Source organism: Canis lupus, chromosome X (genome assembly GCF_011100685.1).
Source record: "Canis lupus familiaris isolate Mischka breed German Shepherd chromosome X, alternate assembly UU_Cfam_GSD_1.0, whole genome shotgun sequence".
Classification (NCBI taxonomy): Eukaryota; Metazoa; Chordata; class Mammalia; order Carnivora; family Canidae; genus Canis; species Canis lupus.
The window spans coordinates 79,308,616-79,324,819 of NC_049260.1; the positions used below are offsets into that span (position 1 = coordinate 79,308,616).

At 37.6% G+C, this 16,204-nt stretch overlaps 1 protein-coding gene across 1 annotated transcript in view; it reads left to right on the forward strand.

Moving 5' to 3' along the window:
* Positions 1–16,204, forward strand: part of IL1RAPL2 (interleukin 1 receptor accessory protein like 2) — a 652,944-nt gene that overhangs the window by 85,756 nt on the left and 550,984 nt on the right. The window lies entirely within an intron of this gene.

Below are 16,204 nucleotides of genomic sequence, written 5' to 3' on the forward strand. Positions count from 1 at the left end.
GCATTAATTAATTAATTTATGGCTGATGCTCTTGGGCATTACCTTTTTAACTATGTAATGTTCACATCAGCTAGTTGGTTAATTATAACATATTCACACTAATGTTAGGAATACAGATCCATTTACTAATAATAACACTTGTTGAGTAAGTTCATTGCTGTAACTCATATTTAATTAAGTTTTTGATCCTTGAGAGTCAGAAGTTTGCTCTGTTTTTTTTCAAAATTCTGAATGTTAACACAAGTAATACAAAATATTTTATTAGAGGGGCACTTGGGTGGAACAGTTAGTTAAAAGTCCAACTCTTGGTTTTGGGTCAGGTCATGACCTCAGATTTGTAAGATTGAGCCCTATATCAGGCTCTGAACTCAGCATGGAATCTGCTTAAGTTTGTCTCCCCCTTTCCCTCTGCCCTTCCCCCACTGCACATTTTCTCTCCCTTTCTCTCTCTGTCAGATAAATAAATATATATGTTTTAAAGATTTTTATTTATTTATTTATTTATTTATTTATTTATTTATTTATTTATTTGAGAGAGGGAGGAAGAGAGAGAGAGAGAGAGAGAGAGAGAGAGAGAGAGAACACTAGCAAGGGGAGTGGAAGAGGGAGAAGCAGGCTTCCTGCTCAGCAAGGAGCCCAACATGGGACTTAATTCCAGGACTCTGTGATCATGACCTGAGCCAAAGGCAGACACTTAAATGACTGAGCCACTTAGATGCCCCATAAGTAAATATTTAAAAAATATTTAATTAGAAACTAATATACATATGCTTTAGTTCATTTTATATCCTAATATATGACAGTTCTACTTAGTCTGAATTTGTAGAGTAACTTCTGTGGAGGTTTGAATTATCCTTTTGATTAGAATTGCATATCCTTTCCTCTATGAGGTTTCATAATAACTACCCTAAAGTGACAAACCCAAATAGGAAAGATCTGCCTTTGGTTGATTTCTAGTTTCATCAATGTGAAGTAGACTTCCTGTATCATTCAAGGATAAGAATCAACCAGGCCATTATACATCATTAATAAGTGATCTGACCATGCACAAATCCTTGCATCATCATTTTGACTACAGTCACACAATCTGTATCGTTGTTTGCGGAACACTTCCATTGGGAATTATTTACGAAAATCTGTAGCATTATAGTATTGGGTTTGGGTCTTAAATTGGATCAGAGTAGAGTTTACACTAAACCTCTTTTATGCTTCCATCTAATGGGTTATGGTGACAACACATTTACTTTTTTAGTTTCTTTTTAGATTCTGAAAAAACAGAGCTAGAACTACTTCTTTTGGGTATTTTATAAGGTGTTAATTCACTTGCCCTAAACTTTTAGTATAGTTAAACTATGGATTTAAAATTTCACTTCAACTCTACCTCCCAGAGGTTTTCAAACTTTAATGCACATCAGAATCATGTGGAGGGACCCAGGTGGGATAAAGATGAGGTTCTTTAAATACAGGTTCCGTCTCCCTCCTCCAGATTCTAGTTCAATACATTAGTAAGAATGGGAACTTGCTTTTTTGTCCAGGTAATTCTGTTGTATGTCTTCCAAGGATTATGCTTTGAGAAACAATAGCTGAGAGATTAATGCTAAAGAAGTCACTCACGGGTTTGATTTTCTTGTGAGCATGTTAGTTCACATACACACACACCAAACTCATTTTCATAGGCCCACAATTGTTTTACCTAACTTCCTAAGAGCTGTCATGAAAATATGACTCCTTGGTCACCAAGGGAAATCTGTCAAGAGAATATGGGGATGAAGCAGCCTCACCTACTGAAACAGTAATTTTTCATTTATCGTTTGAGGAAAAATATACTGAGTATGTATCACATGCTGGAGAAAAAAATAAGTAGTTAATAATAGTTAACAATTGTCCTTGGGTCAGTTGTCATCATTCATATAAGAAGATATCAAGTTTATGTATTTATTAACATACTTCAAATATTATGCTTGATGTAGAAACAAAATGGCCTCCTGGTACAGAGATTTAAGATGTTGCTCTGTGAAAATTTATTTTTAATTTTTATATAAGTTATATTGTGCTTTGTATGTTTGGAATTACAAAGCAAACAGCTTGTCCTCTTGTGATTCAAAATATAAGGCTGAGATTATTTAAAAAGTAACCCACTCTTGGGAATCCCTGGGTGGCTCAGTGGTTTGGCGTCTGCCTTCCGCCCAGGGAGTGATCCTGGAGAATCCCAGATTGAGTCCCATGGCAGGATCCCTGCATGGAGCCTCCTTCTCCCTCTGCCTGTGTCTCTGCCTCTCTCTGTGTGTCTTTCATGAATAAAAAAATCTTTAAAAAATTTTTTTAAAAAAGTAACCCACTCATACTTGTTTTCAGCTTAGCAATACACAGGCATGGAATAGGTATTTCAACATAAAATTAATAGGATTGGTTAATTACAAAATTATGTAGATAGAAGTTCTTTAAAATTGTATATTGCAAGTATGCAAACCTTAAAAGATAATCAAAATTTTAAGAGGTTACTTTCTGACCATTCTTTTTAAATTTATATATTTGAGAAATATTTTTCAGTAAAACAAGCAGTTTTTTTAAGTGTGTAGGTGCTACTTGCTTTAAATAGATCAGCTATAAAAAGATCCAGATATTCAAAACTGATGAATTAGAAGGTAACCATTGGTCTTATGAAATTATTTTTTTCCATATAAAAGAATTTGTCATAGGATTTCTTTAAATAGCCAGGTTTCCTACTGCATTAAAATAGAATTTGAATTAAATGCAACTTTTCTGGAATACTTTTAATATATAAATTATTGCAGATTTGTATAATATTATTGTGGACATTTCTTTTTATTCTTTCGGAGGGTTCAGATGAATAGGGAAGTGTTTAACAACAAATAGACATGTACATTAGTGTGTTTAGGTCATTTGTCAAAGACGCCAACAACTAACAGTTTTATTTCCCATAGCATATTGTAGGTGGCTCTTTGTTATTTTAGAGAAATTCTCCCTTTATTCTCACATTGAATTTTGTGCAGAGGGCTAGTTGAAGTGGTAAGAAGAAAAGGGAGTGTTGATTATATGATAGTGAGAATATAGAACAGGTGATAACGGAAGAAGAGGAGTGGGAGAGTAGAAAAGATAATGTAATAGGGTCTCTGGGAATTAGAGGAGACTGTCTGCCTTGAGAAGGTCAAAGGCAGTCAAATTATAGGGGCTTCCCAAAATGAATACAAGCAGGAAGCTGGCACTAATTAATTGTATTGGAAGATAATTCACCATTCACCTAGCAAATCATTCACAAATGCATGATTTTATTCAGCTTTTTAGAAATGTACTTGGCTACTTAGAAAAAACACTAACCTGTTCTTTGGTGAATATGCAAATAATATCCATCCTTCTGATCATTGTAAACAGCTCTAGAGTTCCAGATTTGGGACTCTTCACATGTTAGGTTAATCTCTTAATCTGTTTGTGTCTAAATGCCATGGCTAGAAAGAGAAGTTTATTCTATGGATATGTTTCAAGGATTTGCTGCTAGGTTATTATTAAGCAATAGTAGCAACACAATCTGGACACACAAAGCTTGGTAAAATTACAGAGTGGAAATTGGGATCGGTTTTTGGTGAAGATGCTCAAATGCATGCCTTCAGTAAGTGCTTTTAATTTCACTTTGCCAAGTTATAACTAACTGTACTGCATTGTTGTACGTGTCATTGAGACTGCATAGCTTATTAGAACAACCTTCCTCTGATGTATGGCTGCTATTTACACACAGAGGAAGCAATTCCACATTAGGCTTGAAATCAGGCTTTTCCTGGCCCTGGCTCTTTGTTTCTTTATGCCTCTACTGTTAATACTTAGACATTGGGGTGAAAGTGGGATTAGGAAAAATAGTGGAATGTGGAAATATGGTGGCAAATTGAAGGAAGAAACAGAATTGAGATTCTGACTGAATAATGGTAATATAACAGAACTATGTAATAATCATAATAGGGGCACTCAGAGAGCTAATATCTATTGAGAGCTTTCTGTGTGGCAGACATTGTGCTTTGTGTTTTTCATTCATTTTCTCATTTAATCCTCAGAACAATCGTATGAGGGTAAATGCTGTTATTGTCCCCATTTTATTGAGAAAGAAAATTTAGGTGAAGTTATGTGCCTTAGGTCACATATTTTGTAATTGGCAGAGCATGGATACCAATCTAGGTCTTTCTGACTCTCAAATATAACTTTTTACCCACTAATAAGCACAAACCATATAATTTCATTCACCAAATATATATTACATACATTGAAAAAATATGTCAAAATATTGATTATAATGCTCATTATTCCACTATCATGTCCTTTCTGGACATTAACTATTTGGTCTTCAATAATTTCCTATAGGAATTTGGATACCATTAAAAAGGATACACTTAATATTTTGGAACCTAGTCCTTATAGCTCTCAGTGGGCACCTTAGATCAGATTAGTAGAAATGGGACACAGAATTAAATCTGAGCTTAGGATGATGGCAAGAGAGAAACAAAAAAAAGCGTGGTGTCAAAAAAAGCAAGAATGTGCAGAAGATGGAATTTGCCAAGCTTCATATTTTGGTACCAAATGGCCCTATTAATATGGAAATCCATATTGAGAAAAAAATGGATTAGTGAGGTTCACTGTAGTTATCATAATTATTTCAAGCTAGTTGAAGTGAAGTGATGGAGAACAGTCTAGCTAAACAATGTTGATTCCATTGGTAAAGAGCAGTCACACATAAATCGGTGCCTATTCTGTGCAACAAGGAACATAGGATGCAAGTTTCTTAATGTGGTTCTGAAAGCAGACAGGTAGAGACAGAATTATGTTCTCTTTGGAATCTGTGAAAATTTTAATTTTTTTTTCAGTATAACAAATAGTGTTTCAAACAGTGTTTCCAAAATTTGTTCTGTGGAGCTCCAAATCTAAGAGATGTTAGTAGTTATTTCTGAAAGAGAGAAAGGAGAAGAGAGGAGAGGGACAGAGAGGTTTTGTGGCAATGTGTTTATCTGCTAGGTCAAAGTTAAACAGATTTCTTTTTTTGCAAGGCATTTCAGCACATCTTAGTGCATATCATATTCTAATATGTATTAAGGGATGAAATATAGTTTAGGACATTTCCTAAACTTGTGTGATCACATAACATAACCTTCCCCTGTCCCAGAGTAAACTGTGGCTCAGAGAGTTTAAACCATTTTTCCTGGGGTGGCAGATGGTGAATGGCTTGGCCACGACTAGAACCTGCATCTTCTGATTCCTAATATAATGCTTTTTCTATCATATCCCATTGTTACTCTGTCTATAGTCCCTTATTCCTGGCTTCTGGGCCAGAAAAAGAGGAAATGCATCCACAGGAGGACTCCAAATTGGCGACTTCAGAGCTCAGGTCTAAAGATCCCTGAAATAACCTATTATATAAAACGTTCATTTGCCAATCCATCATTTTGGCTTAAAGAAGAAATAGCTGAGATTCTGTTACTTCTATAAAAGGAAAAGCATTTACTGCTGATGGTTGAATCCAAGCCAGCAAAAGGGCAATGCCCTAATCAATAGTCAGATGCTTCTGGAAGCTAGGCAAGTCATGTACCTGAATGGGTGCGCGAAGCAACACAGAGAGGCAAGTTGGAGAGTATTAGAATCCCTGACTCAGCCCTAGCTTGTTATCATGTAAAATTAAGGATCCAATCCTACTAGGCTCTCTAATTTTTGAAGAGATCATAGGAGTCTGGATTTTTATGTAGAAATCTCTGGTTTGTTCATCACTGTAGTGGACTAAATAAATAAAACATGCCTATATGCTAAATTCAGTTTGGGGGCTGCCTTTCTGTGGCCTTTGCTTTAAAGAGTTTGGTTCAGTAGTGCTTTTCAACAAGTGAGTGACTGTGTGGCTGGCTCAAACTTGGCTCCACTATTTTCATCTCCAGCAGTGAGTGGGAAAAAAAATACAAGTGGCCTGGAGAACAGCACTCAAAAGCCATCCTAATCACACCATCCAGCTGACTGGTCAATTCTAGCAGAGAGTGAAGGGCACAATTTATGGATGCAGTACTACAGGAGGGGTATTGACAAATTGATCACCTTACAGAGAAGAGCAATTTAAGTGATGAAGCAAGTTCATTTCAAATGTTACAGATAAATGAAAAGCCCTGGGGATGAAGCACCCACCTTGCAGCTGCCCCGAAGTAGTGCAGTGTGAAGCACTGAGGGGAACAAGTCATTAGCATATGTTCTCTCTCCTTCGTGTTCTGAGCATCCAGTTAGCATGATCTGAATGTCTGTGTCCTGATTATCATGTGAGAATGTATCTCATTTATACCTTCCATATGACTTAATGAGGAAAGCCCTCAGCAGTCAGTAGCTCTTGGCCACATTAAGGAAACTTTCACATGACTGACTGTGCATTTCATAATTGACTGTTCTTTTGTACAGTCGCAGGTACAAAAATCTCATGACCAAAACCAGCTTGTAGCAGCTCCTTTGCCTTTCCTCTGAGGACTCCCTTTCCCTGCCTGGGTGACCCTGGCCTTTCCTAGCCTGCCCAGCCCACTGAGAATGACATCTTTGTCCCTTTTCTGATTCTTTCAAATGTCCTGATGTCCTGTCTTTTCGGTAGCCCATCTCCTCAGATTCTTATTTTCTGCTGGAGCTCATCTAGTACCTCAATACGATGAAGAATTCCTGACCAATAATGGCCCCCAATGCTTCCCTTTACAGCTAACATATTTGCAATTTAATAGATATTTCAATTCTGTAAATCATAGGCATGACTAATGGTGGGAATTTCTGGCAGCTTTGCAGTGCCTTTCCCAGAGTGTCACAATTCATACCCTGCAGGTGGCTGTTTTCTCCCTCTGGAAACAAGGTCAACTCTACTCATGACCTTGGGTGACTAGGAGGAAAAAAAATCCTGCTTAGAATTAGGTGGAAGGAGGGAGGGCCTTGAGTATCAGTTTAAGGAGTGTTTTTTTACCCCTTCCTCTTCTGCCACTATTGTATTGTACTTCCTTTTTACCCCCTATTGCTCTCCCCACTGCTTCAACCTATGACATAGGGCTATCTGTTAATGACAGACAAGCTCAAAGAGATCTCCAGTCTCTGTCCTAGGGAAATGTTTGCATGTTTCTATGCCTTATAGGGAGATGAACAAATACTATTCACTGTCCCATCAGCAGAAAGCTGGTCTTTCTTCTCCGCAAATTTCCCTGGACTGTGAGAACATTCATTCCTGTGGGTTTGTTTCATAAGTAGGTGTGCAGGAGACCTGCTTGGAGAGATGAGGGTGAGCAAGTTAGAGCACATGGCAGCAGGATATGGTAAACGTGCCCAATTTCAGGTCAGTTCCGCTCAAGTGGCTCTCTTCCATCACCTGAGGTGATCGTTGACTCCTTGGCTGACTCTTCTGACTTGAATTAGGGGTGAGGGAAGGGGTTCTTGGGAAGGAATTGTGGTGTGACTCCTAGGTGTAAAGACCTCTGAGATTCCTGGGCACAGATTTTTCTGAGGTCCACTATGTTCATTTGTGAAAGTCTCAGTCAGCTACCTTATTCTTCTCCATCCTGAAAGCAGTGGTTTGAGCAAGCTAAGAACATTTTATCGAGCCACCCTTCTAGAGGATGAAAACTAGGAGCTTGGTATGGTGAGAGATTAGCCATGAACCAGATCTAACAGAATGGAGCAGATGCTCAGAGGACAACCATTTATTGGGTCAGGTATTGTAGTGTACCATCAGACAAAGTTCACAACAACCTTGGAAGTTTGGAGATATTTCTTCTATTTATAAGGGTAGAAAGGGAGGCTCAGAGGGGATAAGTTATTTGTCACATAGATAGTAAGTGGTGGAGTTAGGATTCAAACTAACATTTGTTCCAAAACCTTGCTCTTAAAAGCAACCAGCTACAAACCACCTGCATGGCTCCTGTACACAATAATGCTCAAGAAATGTCGCTGAGAAAAATTACTTAATTTCCCTGAATTTCAACTTCTACATTGGTAAATTGGGGCTAAAATGTTCCTTTCCTTCCTGCTTACTTGCCTGCTTCACGTTCTTTCATTCCTCTTTGCCAAGCCACATTTGTACTTCGGTACTTCTTCCATGAAGCCTTCACAGATTAATCTCATTTATGGTCACCTGTTTCTTTCTTCTAAATTCCCTTGGCAATTTTGCAAAAGTTTTCACCACACTGACACTAATTTATAATTAATTATCTTGAAGTACTTGGTGTAGGTTTTGTCTCACCAAATAGATTAATGCCCTCCGCATTCTATTGTTTCCCATACAAAGGTTTACGCTAACATTTAGATACAACATATAATTATGGAGCTAGGAGCTAGGCACTATGTTTTCACATATGTTTCTCATTTAAGCATCTCAAAATCCTGTGAGGTATTGTCATTTTAGCCCCACTTTACTGTTGAAGTTGAAGTTCAGATAAATAATTTTTCTCAGTGTTCTACTGTAACTAAATGATAGCACTGCAATGAAGGTTCAAGAGGTGGTAATGGTTTTCTCAAAGCCTGAGCCCCTTCCGCTAGCAAATGCTTATAGAACTATACGTTGTTCATAGTACTATACTCTGATTTGACTATAACAAATTTTGTTATGTGGAGAAGGATAAGACCTTTTGCTGAGAAAAATGGAGGAAGCTCTTTCTAAGAAATTTGAGCTGAACCAAGCATTTAATTCTTAAAGAAGACCCGTGGAAAACTGAAAACTTGATTGGCCCCCTTGGACTTTGCTTCAGAGTCAGAAAAACATGATTCAAATCCTTAGTATGATAGTAGCTGTGTGACTTTAAAAAAATTTATTCTTCTGAACTTCAGTTTTTTTCCCATGCAAAATGGGGAGGTGTTACTGTGTTCAGTGGAGAAAATATACAAAAAGCACTTAGAATGGTATCTGGGAGATATTAGGTATTCAAAAATGATATTAATTATTGTGATTAGCATCATTTTTATCATTATTATTAAGACTGGAAAGCTTGCAAAGATGACCTCACAGCCATTTTACCACAAGAAAGCAGTCTAACAAATGGTTTAAGACAAATTGCTATTTTTAATAGGGTGCTTTATTTACAGGTGATGAAGTTTTTTTTTAAAAGTAGGAAGTTAACCAGGGTCTATGACAAACTCAAGCAAAAGGCTACAAACATAGGTATTAGAGGCCAAACTGTTTCATTCAAGGATATGCAATCATGTGGAGTAATTCGTCAATTAAGGTGATCAGAGCAAATATTGTTGTCCGTATAAATGAGCTTTTGCAGCCAGTGAGACATCTGAATGATGTGTGAACCAAGAGCAAAGGCTGCTGAGACAAAGCTGAGGTGAAAATGAGTCCTGAGGACAAGAATGTTAAGGAGAGTGGCCTTTTCCTGTCCAGCAATTCCTTGTGTCATTATGATTCATCACTGGTGGTTTATAAAGACAGTTAATTGTCTCCTTTGGCTGTCAAATAGGAAAATAATTCATCAGTTCAAGTCTATAAATCATTTCTTGGTACTGAGTGTACTTTATATAGCTGGAAATCTCTTCATGATTTGGCACTGTGTTCCAGTGGGGATCCTGAGGGGCAACTGGGAAGCACCAGATACAGCAGCCTAAGTGATGAGTTGCATATACATAGGTCGGCAGCCAGGGAAAGTTGATTCCTTTCTGGGGCATGTTGCTTTGATTTTGTCTGACTGGTTAGGAAAAACACCCTACCCTCCTTATGTGCCTGGCATATAGTAGTCACTTAATATATTTGTTGAATGAGTGAATTTAAGTGTTTTGTGTATTTTGAATCCTTTGCATCAGAGCTCACCTACAGTGTCTGATGACTCTCTCCAGTGTACTCTGGGAAAATGAGATTAAAGAGGCAGTAATAATTATGCTCAGAGGATATGGGGTCAGGATACCCTGACTTGTTTGCCCAATTTGTATGCTCAGGACATCACAGCTTCACTATAAACTCTGGCATGAAAGTTACATGAGAAACCATTGGACTTCTATTTTTTCCTGATCAAAGCCTTTTAAAATAATAATTTAATCACCTAAACCCCCTTGCTCCTAAGATCAAACACCTGGTAGTATCTATATCTTCATTTTTTTTAGAGAGAGAGGGGGAGGAACAGAGGTAGAAGGAGAATCTTAAGCAGGCTCCACACCCAGTACAGAGCTGATCCAAAATCTAGAGTCAGATGCTTAACTGACTGAGCCACCAGGTGCCCCTATATCCTCATATTTTTTACTAGTAAATTTGTCTTCATGATACTAATTAGTGTACCTCCTAACATATGAAGTAAAAGGTGAAAAGAACATTTTAGGATAAGTGAACAATTTATTTAATTTTTTGATTATCAACCTTGGATCCACAATTAGTATATTTGATATTATCTTCCTATTCATCAAATACTCATTGTGCTGGGTGACTAGAGGTGAACTCTATTCTAGAGGTTACAAGAGTTAATAAGTTAACTTTTATTTTAAGAGACATGGTTGAGCTTATTAGTTGTAGTGAGGGGTAGGGAAAACAGAGATTAAACACATGGATAAGTATATAATTAATAAATGCAGTAAGTGATAAAAAGAAAAACAACAGACTGAAAAGTAGGTAAATCCTTACTTTATCTTGGATCATTGGGGAAAAGTCTGCTTGAAGCAAAATAACAGTCACACTGGATCCTGAAGGTTAAGAAAAAGCCATCTAGGTGAAGAGTGTACAAAAAATATTTCAGAGAAAATAGATTTTTGGCCATGAGGTGCCAAAGATCCTTGCAAGCTTAGGGAACAGAAAGAGCAATGTGGCTAGATTATAGGAAGTAGTGGGGAGAGTGAGGCAAAATGAGATTTGGAAGGTAGACAAGAGCCAGATAACACAGTACCTTAGAAGGTTTTGGTCTTTATCCTAAGAGCAGGAGGACATCATTGATCAATTTTCAATAGGAAACTGTCACATTCCTTCTGACTTACATGAAAAAAAAGTCTTCCCCTGGATGGTCCAGGGAGAACAGATGGAAGGAGGCAGAGAGACAAGTTAGGAGGTTATTGTTATATCTCAAAGAAAGATGATGGTGGCTTGAACTAGAGTAGTAGTAATAGAGATAGAAATATGTGGGCAGATTCAAGAGATATTTTAGAGATAGAAATGATTGGACTTTTTCATGATGATTCCTAGATTTTTGGTTTTAGTAACAGAGTAGATAGTAGTGCTATTTACTAAAATGGGGAAGACTAAGGGAGGCAAGATTTTGTGGCAAGATCAGATTCTGTTTGGGCTATGTTTTATTTGAGATACCCATTAGACATCCTAGAGGAGATGCAGAGTAGGCAGTTGGATATATGAGCCTGGCATTCAGAGAGAAGTCTGGAATATAAATACAAATTTTGGAGCTGTCTGCATGCTATGTGGGGTAGGATACAATGAAGTATTAAATTCTGTGGGGCAACTGATATTACTATAGGAGATAAATGCAAACTGCAGCTTCTAGGCCTTTTAAAAAATATTTTATTTGTTTATTCATGAGAGACTCAGAGAGAGAGGCAGAGGCAGAGGCAGAGGGAAAAGCAGGCTCCATGCAGGAAGCCTGATGTGGGACTTGATCCCGGGATTGCGGCATCATGCCCTGAGCCAATGACAGACACTCAACCACTGAGCCACCCAGGCATCCCTCCTAGGCCTTATATTACATATTTTCTCTAGAGGACTATGACAGTGTAAGAAAGCTACTTGTCATGGTTTTCCCAAGCCTCATCAAATTGTTAAATATCATGCATGATGTTTGTACCTATATTTTTGCTGATATGTGGAGATGACATCCCACATTTAACTGACATTTGAATCTCTCAGTGCTAGAGGAATATAACTAATGACATACTAAATAGTCACTATTTATTATATATGTTATGCACCAAATATTAATCACTTTAAATACATTTATTTCTAATCATTACCATAGCTCTAAAAAGAACAGGACTCAATTAATGGATAAAGAAACTCAAATTCAAGAAGTTACATGACTTTCCTAAGGCCACCCAACAGGTATGCTCAGTCTTTCCCTATTCCAGTCCCATACTTTGGGAAAAGTGACTCTAAATTTCTTTTCGAAGTTCTTCCATTTTCCTAAGCCTTTAAAACCAAAGAAAAAGGAAGAGAAAATTGAGATATGCAAACTTTCTGCTAGATCTCTTCAAATTTGAATAAAAGCCTGCTAAGTTGGATTGTTGCAAGGGCCCTTTTATTTGATTTCTGGTGCACACATACAACCTGCTGTTCAGGTACCCATTGCTTTCTGGTTATCATTCCTTCCACCCAAGGTTATTGAGATAAAACTTATGTATGAGCTCGCTGGTTATTCTGAAGCCGACTGCCTACCTAGACTAGCAGCTGCCTTCATACCCACTGGATACCTTGTTCTAAAATCTTAGTTTGAAGACTACTCCCAACAGGAGGATGAGTCCCTGAGAGCAGTACAATGAAAGGAGCATAGAGCCTGGTACATAATCAATTCACTGTAAATGATAACTACTATAAGTATAATTTTATCATCTCATTGCATGATAACTTAAAAGCATGTGGAATAGGTGTTAACCGTTTTACTCATGAGGAAATCAAGACTCAGCAAGCTTAAGTAACTTGCCCAAGGTCACACAGCAAATAAGAGATTGAGTTGGTATTTGAAAGCTATTCTCTGTGATTCCTCAACTTATAATTCATGCATTCTCAAGTTTAATGACCAAGTGAATCCAGGGGACTGTTAGAGAACACAGGAGGGTAGAGTTATATAGGCAAAGTAGACTTGATTATTGGAGGGCCTTGAATGTCAGGGAGAATAGCCCATATTCTTGGAATATTTGGGAAGATGTACCATGGAAAGTTAGGAGTGTTCCTCACTGATAAATAAGGTCCAGCTTCTCACCATTGGGTACCTGTTTCCCAACTGAAATCCCTCACAAACGTACATAAACTCTGCTCCTTCACCTATGCCTATTAGAGCCCAGAAGGCTTTCCTTACCTTGTGCTGTCTGGTTTGCACCCCTGTCCTTGTAGTTCCTCATTTTAACTCAATTCAAGTTAAGATTTTTTTCTGAATCTCTTGTCTCTGCAAAGGCACTATCTATGCTAGTTGCTGCTGCATTGATTGTTGGGGGCATGCAGGTGTGCCTCATTGAACCAACTGGCCTGTGTAAGTCTAGGAATGGGGAAAGCTAGGAAGAAAGATGCTGGAGAGATAGCCAATGTCATTTTCTTAGCACTTCTTCAAGAGACATGTATTTACCCTGTCCTGTAACCAAATATTCTCCAGTTCCCAGAGCCTTTTTAAAATTTAATCAATGAATTTCTACTCACTTGGGATTCTAGCTACATAGACTTCGGATTTACCCAATAGCATTTGCAAACAAGACGTAGCTCCAAGAGTCGGTGAGAACTTGAAAGGGACTTTGAAGAGCATACAATCTTATAACCTCATTCTGTAGATGAGGTAGCAGAACTCGGAGAGGTTAATTTATGTGCCCCAAAGATAGTTTGGGAATAACTAAGCTGGGGCTTTTCTTGGTACAGTGCTGCTTTCCACCAATTTCTACCACTCCACACTGCCTTTCTAACTGAGTCCCATGTCTGGCCTTAGAAGCATTTTTATGCCAAATTTAATCGATGTCTTCATTATAATTGAAATATTTAAGTCAAATTAATGTAAAGCCTTCAGAGAGTTCTGCTGATCTGGTTGATAAAAGTCATTCAAGCAAAACTGTGGAAGTATATGGGATTTTTGACATTTTCCAGAAACCATTACCTTATATTCTTCAATAACTCTCAGAATTTATGATAAAAGAAGACAATTTTAAACTAACCTTGGCAGACTCCATATTTGTCTCCTTTTGGTTGGTTCATAAGTCAGTTTTCTAATCCAGAGGTTTTTTTCCGATCCTCAAAACATGCATCCTTCTTCAGAGATGATATGTACTGCAAAATCACCTCATGAACTACTTTGTGAGCATTAAAATCTATTAGCAGGGACAGACCAGGAAGCAGAGCTGAGGAATTACTCTAGCAGCCTCCCCTCCTCAAGGTAATTATGGCAGAGTGGAAATAGTATTGGATTTAGTAAGAAAGATTTGGTTTAAATTCATTTCTTTGCCACAAACTCAGAGTGACCCTAGGCAAGTTACTGAACTTTGCTGAGCCTCTGTTTCTACATATGTTTGCATACCTTTGTCTTACAGGGTTGTTGGGAGAATTTGAGATAACAGAGTAAATGACAGCTATTTCTGTTATTGCTATTGTCATTATGATTATGAGTTACCACTCTTATGACCAGTCCTACTAATAATAGTACTACCAGTGCTGCCACTATTACTATCACTAATCTACTTACTAAATTGCAAAGGAGGAAAAAAATCCCCATATATATGTGAGCAGGTGAAATCAGCTCAAGAACAGAAAAGATTTGAGACACGGTAAGACAATGATGGAATAAAACAGTTTGTAATAATGTATCGGAGCTAGAGAGTTCAAACAACCTATGAAATAAAAACAATACCTTAGTTGAGTAATGGAAAATATAACTTTATAAATCCATTTGTTAAAAAATAATCCTCTCACTAAACTAGCCTGTAAGTTCCAACAGTTAGTGCAACAATGGGCTAAATATCTTGATAAAAGTCTGTGAGGCGTGCTATGGAAGCCCAGAGATGAGATCTTCTAGAGATTGGGCAGAGGTGGGGAACTCTGGGCAGAGTGGGTGGGAATGGGAGGCCGAAGAAGAGAGAGAGATCTCTCTTTTGGAGAGACCTGGATTATTTTCGATTTGATGTATACTCATTTGTCCTACCTATCCACTAGACATCAAATTTTCAAAGACAAAAGAAAAACAACTTTTTTACCCCTTCCTCATCTCCATCCTGCCCTTAGGAAAATAAGCAAACTGGCTGTATATTCCTTGCCTGTGAATCGAGAGGGAATTCCTAATGTACGGAGAGATTTCTCAGTCTCTGGGAGACCATCAGTGTTCTTATCCCTTTGCAAGGTACAATAAGCTCCTATAAAGTGCTGTGTAAATGAAATGAGTAAATTAAATCTTGCTTTAAATAAATTTAGTAGTTTTCTTTTTTTTTTTAAGATTTTATTTATTTATTCATGAGAGACACACAGAGAGAGAGGCAGAGACACAGGCAGAGGGAGAAGCAGGCTCCATGCAGGGAGCCTGATGTGGGACTCGATCCTGGGACTCCAGGATCATGCCCTGGGCCAAAGGGGCAGGCGCCAAACTGCTGAGCCACCCAGGGATCCCCAATTTAGTAGTTTTCTATTTAATACTGTAAATTAAAATAGCATTTTCTAATATTTTTCCATATACTCCCATTTAATTCCTCAACTTTGCTTAAGGCAGCACTTGTTTTTTTGTTGTTGTTGTTTACAAATGTTTTATTTAAATCACTTCAAAATAGATTTTTCTTACATACATTTATTTTTAAATCAACTTTATTACCTGAAAAGTTTCAGTTAATCTCCTTTACCCCTGCTCCCAGGCAGCCATCTATCTACTTTTTGTCACTAGAGATACTGGGGGAAAGCCATCCCCCTACCTCTTTTAACTTTAGATTAAAATTTTGATATCCTAACCCTAAGGCTATATATGAGTAATTACATAAACTAAGGAAAAGTGCTGACTGCATCATGCTTGCTTTAGTATGCTTCCTGGGGTCATGGTAGTGGTAGTATTCTTAAGAGGGGATTCTAGGAAAGATAATCTGTGGGGGGCACAAAATAATGGGACTTTATTTATAGGAAGTCAATTTATCATTCCCGTAGAAATTACATTATCATTTGTGTATTGGTACTCTCTTTTATTTTTTGCTAAAAATGTCATTTTTAACCTTCATAGGTCAAGGGTAGTTTATCTGAATGGTTTCAGGACTTGCCATACAGACCAGGGTTTATATTCTTGTCCCACACTCTTGCCAGCTATATGAACCTAGACAAGGCACATGGCTTCTCTGTAAAGTGTGGATAATAATATATTCCTCTAGGATTATTTTGAGGATTAAAAGGAGATAATGTAGAATAAATTCTGCCTAGCACAGAATGGCCATTAAAAAATGCAGGTCTTTATAATCCCAAATCATAGACCACTTAACAAGTATTTACTGAATATGTAATGTTCCTGATAATGTGCTAAGGAGGCCCTCAGAGGATTCAGAGGAAGTGTAAGTTATAAGTTTATGGAAT